This window comes from Mustela putorius, unplaced genomic scaffold (genome assembly GCF_011764305.1).
Source record: "Mustela putorius furo isolate JIRA1106 unplaced genomic scaffold, ASM1176430v1.1 tig00000905_pilon_pilon_pilon, whole genome shotgun sequence".
NCBI lineage: Eukaryota > Metazoa > Chordata > Mammalia > Carnivora > Mustelidae > Mustela > Mustela putorius.
The window spans coordinates 454,451-469,106 of NW_025421511.1; the positions used below are offsets into that span (position 1 = coordinate 454,451).

At 41.0% G+C, this 14,656-nt stretch overlaps 1 protein-coding gene across 5 annotated transcripts in view; it reads right to left on the reverse strand.

Moving 5' to 3' along the window:
* Positions 1-14,125, reverse strand: part of LOC101689700 (zinc finger protein 705A-like) — a 36,777-nt gene extending 22,652 nt beyond the window's left edge. For 2 of the 5 annotated variants that reach the window (XM_004775552.3, XM_045086166.1), the window contains exon 1: positions 4,250-4,354. The gene's annotated coding sequence lies outside the window, so the exon portion shown is untranslated. Of the gene's footprint in view, positions 1-3,764; positions 3,850-4,249; positions 4,355-13,826 lie in introns of those variants that run through there. The other 3 variants (XM_004775549.3, XM_004775548.3, XM_004775550.2) reach the window with 3 other exon arrangements.
* Positions 14,126-14,656: the final 531 nt, after the last annotated feature.

Consider the following 14,656-nt stretch of genomic DNA (forward strand, 5'->3'; position numbering starts at 1 on the left):
TTCTATGTTGTAATCTCCACCTTTGTATATTATAGGCACATAAAAGGAAATAGATTTCAAAACCAAGTCATTAACTCTTCCACAACAAAAAGTTCTTCTCTTCTAGTCTTTGAAGTCAGATAATGGTTCCACCAGATATCCAAGGATTAATCATGGACAGTACTTTTCACAACCACACAAATAAGCACTGCTGTTATCTCTCCACTGAGCACTATTATATTTCACTTCCACCTTAGTGTCTACATATATATGGCACTTCATACTCATTAGGTGTCAGTCTGAGATTAAATGCCATTTTTTAGAGATCCCTCCTCTGAACTACTAAGTTTTTCCTTCTCATCTCACTATCTTGAGTAGAACCTTACTTTTTTCTTGAGATTACTCTTCTAATTTCACTAAGCATTTATATCTTTGCTCCTTTCTTTACTGACAAGACTAGTGGAGAAAGACCACCTGCAGGATCTTAAGGCAAGGTTCTCTCTCTGATTTATGAATTATTGATTAACAGAAATTACACATCCCCATCACCTAATCTACCCTAAAATGTGGTATTACAAATGGCCCCCATCATATTAAACAGTCATTTTAATAGTTAAAGTTCACTGGCAAAATAAAGGAGATTGGATCTGACTGGGGAAATTTGTTTTCAGCACTCCCTGGAACCTAAGTAGATGGAAAACCTGTGAAACTTTGTGGTTATTGAGTGTGCCATCACCACAGTTCTGAGATCAGAAGTTCATTTATTTTAAGAATAGACATATATTTGTTTTTGGACTCACTTTGACATAGTTAATAACTTCATCAGATTTACAATGCAATAGATAGACCCTATTTACATTGGATTCAGTCAAGATAAACATATACAAGGAATAACTAGTTAAACAAAAAAATTTTCCCCTTTAATTAATTAAATAATCTTAAAACAACTATGAAAAACAAGAGTAATTCCCAAATCCTGTTGGGTGTTCTAAAAGCATTCAAAGGCTTCAATACTTTGTGGGTTTGGGCCTGTTCTGGAAAGCACTGCAGGGAATTTACAGCAAGTAAATTCAAGTGGGTTTAGCCTACAAGGCTGCAGTTTTTCAAAGTGGCAATTCTACTTCTGAATAACTTATGCAAAGAAAACAGAAACACTAACTCAAGAAGATATATACACACTCATGTTCACTACAGTGTTTTTTTTTTTTAAAAGATTTTATTTATTCAGTTGAGAGACACAAAGAGAGCACAAACAGGGGGAAAGGCAGAGGGAGAGGGAGAAGAAGAACCCCGCTGAGCTGGGAGCCCAAAATGGGGCTCAATCCCAGGATCTGGAGATTATGACCTGAGCCAAAGGTAGATGCTTAACCATCTGAGCCACCCCTATGGCATTATTTACATGAGCCAAACCATACAGGCAAACTTAATGTCCATTGACGGATGCATGGATAAAGAAAATGTGGTATGTATACACACAATGGAATACTATTCAGCCATAAAAATAAGGAAATCTTGTCTTCTGTGATGATGCAGATGAACCTTATGAACATTATACTAAGGGAAGCTAGTCAGACAAAAATACTCTATGACTTCACTTTTACATAGAAGCTAGAAACAAAACAAAACACATACCCATACATACAGAGAACAGACTGGTGGTTGTTAGGGAGGTGTAGGGGAGAGCAAAATGGGTGAAGGTTACCAAAGGCACAAACTTCCAGTTATAAAATAAATCTGGGGGATGAAATATACAGCATGATGGCTATAGTTAACAGTATTGTATCATATACTTGGAAGTTACTAAGAGTACATCTTAGAAGTTCTTACAAGTGCCTGGGTAGCTCGATTGAGTGCCCAACTCTTAATTTTGGCTCAGGTCATGATCTCAGGTTGTGAGATTGAGCCCAGCATTGTCCTCTGCACTGGGGAGGTGGAGCCTGTTAAGATATTCTCGCTCCCTCTGTCCCTCTCCACTAAAAAGTTCTCATTATAGAAAAAATTTGTAACTATGTAATCATTTTGCAATACAGACAAATATTAAATCATGTTGTATACCTGGGATTAATATATTGTTACTCTACTAAATAAAAAAGATCTGAGAGAAAGGCAAAAAATGAGCGTTTTGGCTCAACTCAAACTACTTCTTTGTCTTTGGTTAAGCTCCTAAACTCAGAGTGAATCCTTGTTTTCCACTTACTAGTCAGAACAGGCTATTTTTGCAAGTCCCCTTTTCATCTCAAAAGCTATTCTGCAGACCTTTCTTGGCTGTCACTGGCACCTGGGGGACAGTTCTTGCTCATTCCCTGGGCTCAGCCTATCCATTCACTGTTGTGAGAAGCCTATCATTCACTAATTCAGGAAGCTGCTTTTGACTAATACCTTCCTAGGACTGCCACCCCACATGAGGTGAAACAAGGTAAGATATACTTTTGAAAGGAAAGCAAAAATTTCTGTCTTTATAGAGCACCTTTGAGCTTTTAGCTGGTCTCTTGTTGCCTGATTTGAAGTTTTTTTTTTTTTTTTTTAAACTGAGATAGAAATACACTGGTGACATGTCCGAAATTAAAATGGAGCTGGGTATGAAAGAAGAAACGTTTCTTTTCATACCTATGTATATCAAAGGTCCACGTGGGAGCAAGATGTGGAGAAGCTGGAGGCTAAGGGTTTACATGGAAGCTGCCTGGCCCGAGGGGCGGAGGGTGTGACAAGGGTCCCCATGGCTGGGGTGGGGATCTGACTGCACCCCTCCATCTTCTAGGACTGATCCTCTCTGCCCACATCCTCCCTGGCTGCCCTCTGAGACACTCTCAGTGTCCAAATGGCAGGAGAAACCCCCCTCCCCACCATGCTCTCCCAGGTTTGCTCTCACCTGGCCAGCTCAGAGCCCACCTCTGCTACCCACCAGGTGACTCCCCCAGGTCATGAAGCCCCAGTTTCTCAACTGAAAAGTGGGGCCCACGTCAAGAAGCAGAACACACTGAGGGTTCCGTGCTGTGTATGTTTTAATACAAAAGAAGAGAAAGCCAAACCATATTGCGTCTGTCCAAGGACATTCAGGTATGTCCTAAGGGCTATAAATCAAGAAATTTAAAAATATTAGGACCTCTTGGGCTCCTGGTAGCTCAGTTGGTTAAGTGTAGGACCCTTGGTTTCCGCCCAACTGCTAATGTTGGGGTCGTGAGATCCGGCTCTCCGCTCAGCATGGGGTCTGCTTGTCCCTCTCCTTCCGCTCCCCTCCCCAAATAAAAATCTTAAAATTAATAAATCTCTTCAAAAAATTATTTAAAAAACTAGGACCTCTCAAGATAATTTAGGCACAATTAAGAAGTGATTTGAGCATAAGAATATGTTTTAACTGATTTTTTAAAAAGTAAAATTTAAAATTTAGACGTCTCAGGTATTTCTGCAGTAAAGTAGAATAAATGATTCTGAAGAAATGGGTTTTCATTTTGAGCACAACCGTTCCTTCTGCAATCTGCAGAAGGTCTTTTCACGAACATTCTAGAAATTCGGAACTGCTCTAGATTGGAGAACCCCTGTCACCGGGCGGTCCTACGCAAGTCCTCCTCTCAGGGACCTGACCTTTACAATCACCCACGGCTCTCACCGCGTCTCGAGACGAACGTTCGTCCTGCGAATACTTTGGTCTGAAGAGCAGACGCGCTGAGGGGCATCATTTTAACAGACAGAGACACGACCACTGCCTTAAAAGCCCGGGAAGTGAAATTTAAGACATTCCGATTCGGATGTAGACGAAACAGGGCCGTGAGCTGTAATGCACCCACCTTCCTACTCCTCGGCGCGTCCCGGGCCGCCTTCCCTTTCTGGGACAAACCACCCACCGCCACGAAGACCAGCGGGCGCCGCAGCGGGGCGCGCACGGCTCCTTCCGCCCGGGGCCGGATGTGTCCTCCCGGGCCCTTCCCGCGCCCCGGCTTCGCCTCAGCACCCCGACATTTCAGTCCATGCCTGCCTCCCCGCCCACGCGGTTCTCTCACACCGAGGCTGCAATGGATTCGCCACCCCCCAACAAAAAACACTCCCCAACCCGGGACCGTGACCACCACAGGCCGCACCGTCGCCCCGAAGCGCCTCCGGGCGCGGGCGCGCGGGTAAAACACGTCCCGCTGAAACACCACACGGGAAAGGGTCAGGCACTCGGGGCAGGGCGGACAACGAGCTCCTTCCTCACCGTTCGTGAAAAACCATCCCGCAGCGGCCGGGCGAAGCCCCCTCCCAGCAGTCCGGGCCGCGCGGGGCTGTCACTCACCGAAGACGCGGGCCCTCGTCGTCCGCACCGTCGCCGCCTCCGTCTGTCACGAGGGAACGTCGCTCCGGCTCTCGTGCACACGCGGCGTCAAGGGCAAGGGGCGAGACGCGCATGCGTTCCACGAGGGCCTAAGGCGCGGCGTCAGAAAAGATGGGTCGGTGCGCCCCCTGCCGGCGGCTAGGGTGCCTCGCAGGACCCTGACTTGCGCCCTCACAGGTGGAGTGGGAGGCAAGAGCCAAGTGAGGAGATGGCTAAGGTGCCCACGTGTGATGGGTCACAGATGGCAGCACTGGTATGAACTGTTAAGCTATGTTTCCCTTAATATGAGGACCATTCCTTCCCAAAATGCATCTCTGTCTGTGTGTATTGATGAGCAGATGGGTAGACGCTATGCACGTGTATGTACACAGGTTAGGATACACATAGATTTCTTCATGCTGTTAGCAGAAAGGTCAAGAAACAAGCCTCCCCTGCAGCAGTGAGTACATGCACATCTACGGGGGTGTTTTGTCATGTTCATCAATAAAAAAGAAACCATGTTCCCCCTAGACACACACAACATCCTCGACCATCCCTGACCTTTTCTCTCAACCTAGGCTGTTCACCCAGCTCTGGGGGTCAACAGGAGCAGGAATCTGATTCCAGGGGATCGCTGTCAACTTTGTCATAATCCCTGAGGACTATGAACCGCATGGGATCCCCTCTCCCAAAGAAACCCAAACCAAAGTCCTAGATCTGGCATCCCAAACCTCCCTTCTTCTCTCTTCAGCCTCTTTACACCCTTGTGTATTTACAGAAGACATAAGAGAAGTTTTCTTTCCCTCATCCAGTGCATGGCCTTCTAAAAAAAAAAAATGTACTCATTAACCAACTCTTTGGATGCAATGGGATTAGGATGGTGGTGACTGCAAGTGCTAGAGATGAGTGAGGGGAATATTATAGTCCAGTAGGGTAGATGTTTCAGCACATGAGTATAATTAATCTAGTGTTACAAGACCTGGTGTGAGCATTGCTCAGTGTTGAGAGGAACAGGAGAAAGGTTTAGAAGGAAAGAAGAATCATTTTGTTTTTCTCAATTTTAAACCATATACAGTTATTAGAATTTTCACTTCTGAAAATTTCTTAAAAATATAACTGAAATTATCACTTGTCTCTATGCTTGTCTCTAATCACATATGTTACCTCTTAGTAATAAACCTTTAGTTCATACTCAATAACTGGAAGTAATGCATAGGGAGTAGTATTTGCTTAATTGCACTATACATAAAGGAAAAAGAGTATGGCAGAAAGAATATAAGTAGGTTCCCATGTAAATTTTTAGGAAAACTAGACAGATTCAAACCAGTCTTGAGATCGCCTTTATCCTTTCACATGGAGACAAAGATACAAGAGAAAATGATAACTGGTGTCCGAGGTCCTGGAGAATATTGAATAGGAGTCCTCACAACACAGGAATAGTCAGGCTAGGACTGTCCTTTAGTACAGCCATCTCAGAGGTCCCTGGGTTGTGCTGCTGAGCCATCTGACCTTATAGTTTGTTATGAACACCTGAGTCCTATAGCATTAAGAGAGATGTCTATGAATCTTGTTCAGTTCTGAGCAATGCTGGCAATTCAAGGTTCTCTGACATTTTAATGATAATGTCTTATATTTAAAATGTCTTTGCTAGACAGGAAACACTCCCTACATCAAGGCCTTGGATCTTTTGACCTTCACAACACATTATTAAACTAGTTCATAGATGAGGAACCAGAAGTTCATCTAAGGAATAATTTAAACCAATGATTATGATTTAAAAGCACTACACCATGGTTATTATTTGTCTCATGATGAATCTGTAGAATTTCTTGAAACTAATGGGGAAGAGAGAGTTTTAGTTATAAATTTTCAAACAAATATTTTATAATCACTTGTCTGGAAAGTTCTAATCACCAGGTTACTGAAACACATCTAGGTTGTTTTATGCCATACTTCATGTGAAGTAATGCTTTATAATAACTTTATAATAATGTATTATAACTGCTTTATAATAACGTATTATGAAGTCAGAGTGTGTAGATCTCTGTAGATGTATCCAAAGGCAGATATCCATTCAGCACTGACAATGTATTGACCGGAATCTCCGAACACATATTGATCTTTCTACAACCCATCTCTCCTCTGCCCCCGTCCTCAGTGCTGTCATCTCGATGCTCCTACCTCTGGATGCTCTGTCTAAACTAGGATATCCATGATGTTTCAGGACATTTAGTCTTTCCTATTTTGAAAAGACTGAGGATTCTGAATTCTTTCTCTGAACTTGTGAAAAGGCATCAGCATCTAGCAGTCTTCTCTGTTTTGGCCTCCCGGCTGCATTTCCTCCTGGTCTACTGAAGGACCATCAATGTGTTCTCTGTTGATGGTGCTCTTACATGGGCTGACCTTCAGATCATCTCTTTATTCATCCTTGGTAAAGCCCACCCTGGACTTGGTGATAGCAAAGGTTAATTTGCAGAGAACTCTAAGTCTGTACACTCTCTTTCCTCCACAAACAGGTAATAAAATTTGCAAAAGATCCTTCCAGTTGGAGCAAGGAAAAGAGCTGTGGAGAGAAGGAACTGGATTTCTCCAAGGCCAGAGTTCAGTTAAGCAGCCAAGTAGTACAAGGAGGTTCCTAGGCTGAGTAAGTATGTCCTTAGAAATAGCAACTGAAGATTTTGTCAGGTTAGTGATATTTTCTAAAACGTAAGTGAGGACATTGGGGCAAAATTCCTCGTACTGTTATCATACCTTGCATAAATCAATCACAACTCATGGGTCCTCCTGCTACTTTCTCTCCCTTTGGGAAAAAGGGGATTTGTGTACTTACCACAGTTAAATGTTGACATAGTGATTCTTATCCTGATCCTCCTACTTAAAGATTTTCCAACTATTTTCTGACCCAACATCTTTCCACCATTTTGCATCTTTCATATTTCAACCCTGAATTTTTTTCTAATTGACAAAGAATTTTAAAATGTTTCTACTATCTGGAGTATTTGCTCATTTGACACACTTTCCCAGCTAAGCACCAGTTTCTGAGACATACTCACATGGACCTAAGTCCTCTTCTACGCTTTCATTCCCCTAGTGCCATAATTCTTTTTTAAGTTTTCAAAATTTTATTTGCTTATAATAAATGTTATATTGTAATATACATTATATCCTAATTCAACTTGTAAGCTGATTTTGAAATTCAGTTTTCAGTTAGCTTGAATTATTAGTTGAAAATGAATAATTAACAGTTATGTTTTGAAGATTTACTAACCCTCACCAATTTTATTTTTATTTGAATGCTTTAGTTACCTTGGGCATATTTAACAATTCTTATAGAGGCTCTGGAAAATCTAATAAGGCTCTTTCCCTCTGCTGCTGGCCTTGCTCACTTAACCTCACCTCAATCTTCTTGAGCTTGAGAAGTAGGACTTTCCATTTTACATACAAGAAAAGATGATACTTTAAAATAAAAGGCACCATTAAAAAAATTATTTTTGTACTAAAAGAAATGGAACAGATTATCTTGCCTTTTCATGGAGGTGTGGGTAGCATCATAAGTTACCCATAATTATGATTTAAAACAATGCATTTGCATAAATATTTTATTGGCTGTCTTAATGCCCTTTGAATTTTAACTGACTACTATAATCATACTTTGGAATATGACTTTAGGCAACACAAATGATAATTTTAAAAATATGTCTTAAGAAGGCTGAATGATATCACATTTAGTTTCAAACCATGCTGGCTAGGAAACAATCTTAGTGCTTCCACATATATATCTCTCTTGTTGAATAAGTAACCTGAATTTTCTAAATCTCAGTTTTTCACTGTAAAGTGAGGATGAAATTTATCTTGCAAGGTTTTTTGAAAGAATCAGATAAGATAATGAATGTAAATCATTATAATGCCTGAGCCATTACATATTAAAATTCTATTCACCTTCTCTTCTGGCAGCTAAAATCTAAATAGCTATGTTTGTTATGCATCATATTGAATTAGTAATTAGAAATTAAACAAAACTATATGTATTGATTTCGACAAATCAAGTGTGTGTGTGTATATATATATATATAATATTTTTTAATGTCCAGTTAGAAGCATATAGCACCATCATTAGTTTTTGATGTAGTGTTCAATGATTCATTAGTTGTGCATAACACCCAGTACTTATTATCACATGTGTCTTCCTTAATACCCATCCTCCAGTTACTCCATCGCCCCATCCCCCTCCCTTCTGTAACCTTCACTGTGCTCCCCGGAGTGCAGAGTCTCTCATGGTTTGTCTCCCCCTCTTATTTCTTCCTGTTCAGTATTCCTTCCCTTCCCCTGCAGTCCTCCACACTGTTCTTTATTTTCCACATATGAGTGAAACCATATGACAATCGTTCTTCTCTGCTTGACTTATTTCACTCAGTATAATCCATTCCAGTTCCATCCGTAAAGTATATATCATCTTTTGCAAAAGGGAAAAAGCTAGCATCTTGATGTGAATATTCTAAAAGTCAACAGATCTCACTCAGATGATGCCTTGTTGGCTGTGTAATTACACCTAGTCTACTCCTGGGGTTCACTCTTTTTTTTTTAATTTAAATTCAATTAGCCAACATATATACATCATTAGTTTTAGATGTAGTGTTCAATAATTCATCAGTTGCATGTAACACCCAATGTTCAGCACATCACATGTTCTCTTTAATTCCCATCACCCATAATCCTAACCCAAACCCCACCCTCTCTCCTCCAGTATCCCCCAATTTGTTTCCTATAGTTAAGAGTCTCTCATGGTTTTTCCTTCCCTAATGCCATTCTAACAATTTATATTTTTTCAATTATTTTAGCCATGGAAAGTCCCCATAAAATTAAGAAATGACATTAACACAACATATCAGAAAGAAGGGTATAGCCCTAACTGTGCCAGTGGTAATTTTCATGGGTATCAACCCTAGTCATCCAAACTAATGATCTAAATGCAATGAAATATGCTGATAGTTGAGTATAATTGCCTGAATGTAATTAAATTAGGATTAAGTTCTTTGTAGACAAAAAGTTTTGGTTAGTTTTAAATCAGTGAAGAAATTAACATGAGCTCAAATCAATAACCTGAGATCTAAAAAAAGAGAGAGAGAGAGCAGAGAGTGGGGGAGAATCAGTTGCATAAACATGGCTTATCACCTAGCCTTTGAAACATACTAAAGTTTTCAAAATTAATCTGATAACTCTGAGGTTGGAATACTACAAAAGAGAAAATATTGATGCCTGCAGGATTAACAACATGTATATGCAACTATAGAATATTACTAACTTCTACTTTAGAATTTATATGTACAGAAGTAAATGTATGGATGTATGTGGGCAAACAATTAGCAACCTTTCATCTTCTTCTCCAAAGCATAAATCTCACGTTCCAGAAGATCCTATTGAAAACACTGACCTGGGTGATGAGTTTACTCATAGATCTGCATGGACTCAACATTCCTTCTCAGGAAGAAACGTTATTTCAGCAAACAGTGTAGAAAATCAACTAGTGAACAATCATCCCTTATTCAGCATAACAAAATCCACAATAGGGGTAAATTACATAAATGTCATCTATGTGGAAAAGGCTTTAGTAATTCCTTTAGACTTGGATGACATAAGATGACTCACATTGGAAAGAAGACATTTGAATGTCATCTGTGTAGGAATGGCTTTCTGCATAGCTCTGCCCTTAGAAACCACAATCAAGCACACAATGGAGAGAAACCATATAAATGCCATCTGTGTGGGAAAGTCTTCAGTCAGAATTCTTACCTTAGACAATATGAGAAAAGTCACATAAGAAAGAAACTGTATGAATGCCATCTATATAAGAAGACTTTCATTCACAGTTCCTACCTTAGAAAACATGAGAGAATTCATTCTGGAGAGAAATGCTATAGATGTCATCAATGTAAGAAAACTTTTAGTCAGAGCTCTGACCTTAGCCAACATAAGTTAACCCACACTAGAGAGAAACCACATGTATGTCTCTTATGTGAGAAAGCTGTTAGTCGATGTGCTGAACTTAGATGACATAACAAAAACATACAGGAGAGAAACCACATGTATGTCACCAGTGTGGGAAAGTCTTCAGTCAATATTTTGATCTTAGATGACATGAGAGAACACATGCCAGAGAGCAACCATGTGAATGTTGACTATGTGGGAAATTCTTCAGTCAATATTCTTCCCTTAGATGATATGAGGGAACCCAACATTGGAAAGGAAATCAAGAGTGCCTTCATAAGTATTCTGACCTAAGATGACATGGTATTACAGATGCAATGAATGTGGAAGAAATATCAGTAAGAGCTTTAACATTCAAAGTCACCAAAGGATGCACATGTTGAAGAAACAGCCAGTAATCAGCATGGGAGACATTTCTGTCCTCATACTCCTCAGGCAAGATATGCATTTACATATGGAAGCGAATCCAGTGTATGTCGTCTATGTGGCAAAGCTTTCGGTCATGGTCTAATCTCAGATGATGTGGCAGAACTCATATAAAAAATATAATAATATAGATGTTTTCAGCAGCAGCTCTCAACTTAAAGACACTATAGCACTTGTGCAGAGGATAACTGTTCTTTATGAAAAATGTGGCATAAAATATAGGAGTATGAAATGATCTGGCAATATTAAATATACATTTTTTAAGAAGTTAAACTTTTACTATATTTCAACACTTGCAAATATTTGAACAATAAAACCTGTTGCTAAAGAAGCTAAATGTTGGTGTTCTAGTTTTCTCCTTGTAGATTCAATTCTGTACTACTCAGCCTTGTACTACTGTACTACTCAGCACTGTACTACTCAGTGGGTTAGAAACTCAGCAAGACTCTGTGAGTCCCCCTTTCTCCAAGTCCCTTCCACACAGCTCAGCTCCACTCATTCCAACTTTCCACCAACACCGTCTGTCTCCCTTCATCCTGTGGTGGTGACACAACTGTGATCTTCAGCCCCATTTTCCAGGTTTCTCAGAGGTCATGACCCTGAGAGGCAACGTCACAGAGGCACTATCACAAATATCTATTCTAAAATTTTTGGTCGCCCTTGAGCTTATGTCTCTGCTACTGGAAGCAATGTGGTGCTAGAGAGGGAGGCAGCTCTGCCCTCCCGACCCCCAGAAAGGTCCTTCGCTTTTGTCCCCAAACATCTGAATTGAGCTAAATAGGAGCAAGAGTTAATTCTGTGATCACAATCTTTATTTTATTAAGGCAATTCCTGACTTAGGTATCCTTCAGTCACCTTAGAAACTTGATTGGTAAAAGTGCATCTTTCCTGCTTTCATTTTTTTCTAAGAGGGGGACGGGGAGAGTGAGAGGGAGAGAATCTTAAGCAGGCTCCATGTCCAGCACACAGCCTGATGTGGGGCTCAATCTCACAACCCTGAGATCATGACGTGAGCTGAAATCAAGAGTTGTACACCTAACCAACTGAGTCATCCAGCCTCCCCTCCTAGTTTCAACTTTCAAGCATCATTGAAAGAGTTCTTTTAAAGCCACTTCCTTAGGACAGTGTCTTCAGTTTCTTACCCACCCCCACCCCACTGAATGAACGGTATTTTATTTCTTTGCATAATTCATGTTTTTGTTGTTGAATACTGGATATTTTGAGCATCACAATGTGTTAATTTTGCAAACGACAGTTTTCTGCCTTACCAGTGTTTTGTTTGCTTGTTTACAGCTTGTATGGATTGTGTTGTTTGTTTAGTGATTTTCTCAAGTTTTTGTTAAGGGCCTTTGTCATGAGTGCCCACAGCTGGATGGGTGCTTAGAAAACACCTGAGAGCATCATGTGAGTTCACCTTCAGCACTGGAGCGACTGCAAGTGAAGGGAAGGTGGGAGCTAATTTCCTGGTAAGCCTCGGAGCAGAGTGCTAGCAGGCTTACCCAGATGCCCGTCCAGCTGTGGGCATCTGTGTGGCCTTGATACTGCCCAGTGCACAGCAGATTTTCAGTGCTCTTCATCCCTCAGGTATGTCCCAGCATCATCCCTCCTAGGTTTTTCAGTCTGCCTGCCTCAGGTTGATCTTTGCCCAGACAGGTGCTGCTAGTGTATTTCATTGAAATGCTCTTGAGAGTGCCTAAAAAGTTCTGAGCTCCTAAAAAAGTTCTGAGGCAGTTGAAACAAAGGAAAGCCCCTGAGCTTGTCCCTCTTGGAGTCCCCAAAGAGGTTAGAACACACAACCACAATTCTTTGAGAACAATCAGTCTTGCTGGCATAAGAACACTCTCTGTCATATTCCTAACCCATTGTATGAGGCCAGCAGTACCCTGATACCAAAGCCTAACAAAGATTATACAAGAAAATAAAAGAAGGTGTACACCAATATGCTTCATAAATATTGAAAGAAAAATCTTCAACAAAGTACTAGCACAATTATTCAACAGCATTATTGACCAAGCAGGATTCTACTACTGGAATGTAAGCATTGTTCAATGTAGACAAAACAATTAATGTAATATAGAACATTAATAAAATAAAAATAAATGAAGGTGGTGCCTGGGTGGCTCAGTGGGTTAAGGCCTCTGCTTTCGGCTCAGGTCATGATCTCAGGGTCCTGGGATGGAGCCCCACATCCGGCTCTCTGCTCAGCGGGGAGCCTGCTTCCCTCACTCTCTCTCTGCCTGCCTCTCTGCCTACTTGTGATCTCTCTCTGTCAAATAAACAAATAAAATCTTTAAAAGAAATGAACGAAGACCACAACTGATGCAGAAAAAGCATCTATAAGATTCAATACCCTTCTTAACAAAGCCCTTCAAAAAATCAATAATGAAAGGAAACTTCATCAGCATAATAACCATATGGGTAAATCTACAACTAACTTCAGACTCAATGTTGAGAGACTGAAAGCAAAGGTGTTAATGTTTCACATAGTAGTGGAACATTTAGCCTGAGCAATTAATCAAGAAAAGGCATCCAAATCGAAAAGGTATAAATAAAGTTATCTTTCTGCACAAATTACTCAACCATATATATAGAAAACTCTAAAGGATACACAGGCACTGCTAGAGCTAACAAATACTTTCAAACTGCAAGATACAAAATTGACACCCGAAAACCAGTAGCATTTCTATACAAAAAGAATAAACAACTAGAAACATAAATCAAGTAAACAGTTCAATCCCTAGAGACAATGTTCAGTTGTAAAGGACATAAAAGGAGAACACTGATATACAGTGTCAGGTCAATTCATCTCCAAAATGATTGGCCAAAGGCATTAAAGGGGACTATTTAAGGAAGTGTTGGGCCTCAATAATCTTTTTCTTTTTCTTTTTGATACAAGACTCAGCTGAAAATTCTGTGGGAAATAAAATAATATGTAGAAAGATCATGAACTGCATTTTTATTAATGAACATCAGCCTAAATTTGACCAAATAAAATATAATTATCTGCTGCTAAAATAAAAGCTACAAAATAGAAAAATATCAAATAAAAACCTCACTGATAATGGGGACTGACATAGGATAAACCATGAGAAATATTTGCTACACTTATGGAAATTAAAGAGAATAGGAAAATAAATGGTTTATTTACCTTCCTTTTGGAAAGTCATGGTGTTTTGGGCTGGGTGTCAGAGGGGCAGGTGTGAGGCATACCTTGGAGACAGGCATGATCACCATCAGGTTCATCAGTCCCCTGCCAGGCTTCTGCCACTCCTGATGCCCTCCAAACCCTGGGCCCCAACAAGGATTTAGGACATCTCCTCCAGCTGGCATGGGTGTGTTGGAACAGTCATTGGAGCCTAAATAAATTCACCAGCCAATTGCGGACATCTGCAGATGGGACAATGGGCTGGAGGAGGGAAGGCTCTGGATGGGTTGGCTCTCAGCCGCCTGAAGGCCAGGGCTAAAGGAGAAAGAATGCTCAGTGAAGTCACATGAGTGAGTGTTGTGCAACACGATCGCTCCATTGTGACATAGCAGAGCCTCGGCCTAAGACTGGCTGGTGGGGCAGGCATGAACACCCATTCCAGGGCACGAGGCTGGACTGAGCCTCCCCGGCTCCCACGCTCTGGCTCTTCTGCTGCCTTCCTTCCGGATGCCCTCGTGCCAACCCTACTGATGAGACCACCCCAACCTGGGCTCCTCCTCTTCTGGGTCTCAGGCACAGGCTCATGTCCTGACCTTCCAATCGCATCTTCCTTCTCCACGCTAAGGCAGGCAAAGGAGTGAAACACTAAGCTGAACCTTCTGGGTTTGGGAAGGGGATGCCCCAAAACAGGTGCTTAGGAGGAAGTGAGAATAGGATCGCATCAGAAGCAGTATCATGAGGCCAGTGACCATAAAACATATTATGGGGAATTCCAGAGAGCCTTGGGATCTCTGACTGATGAGGGGACTAGAGTGCAGTGTGAAAGCGACATG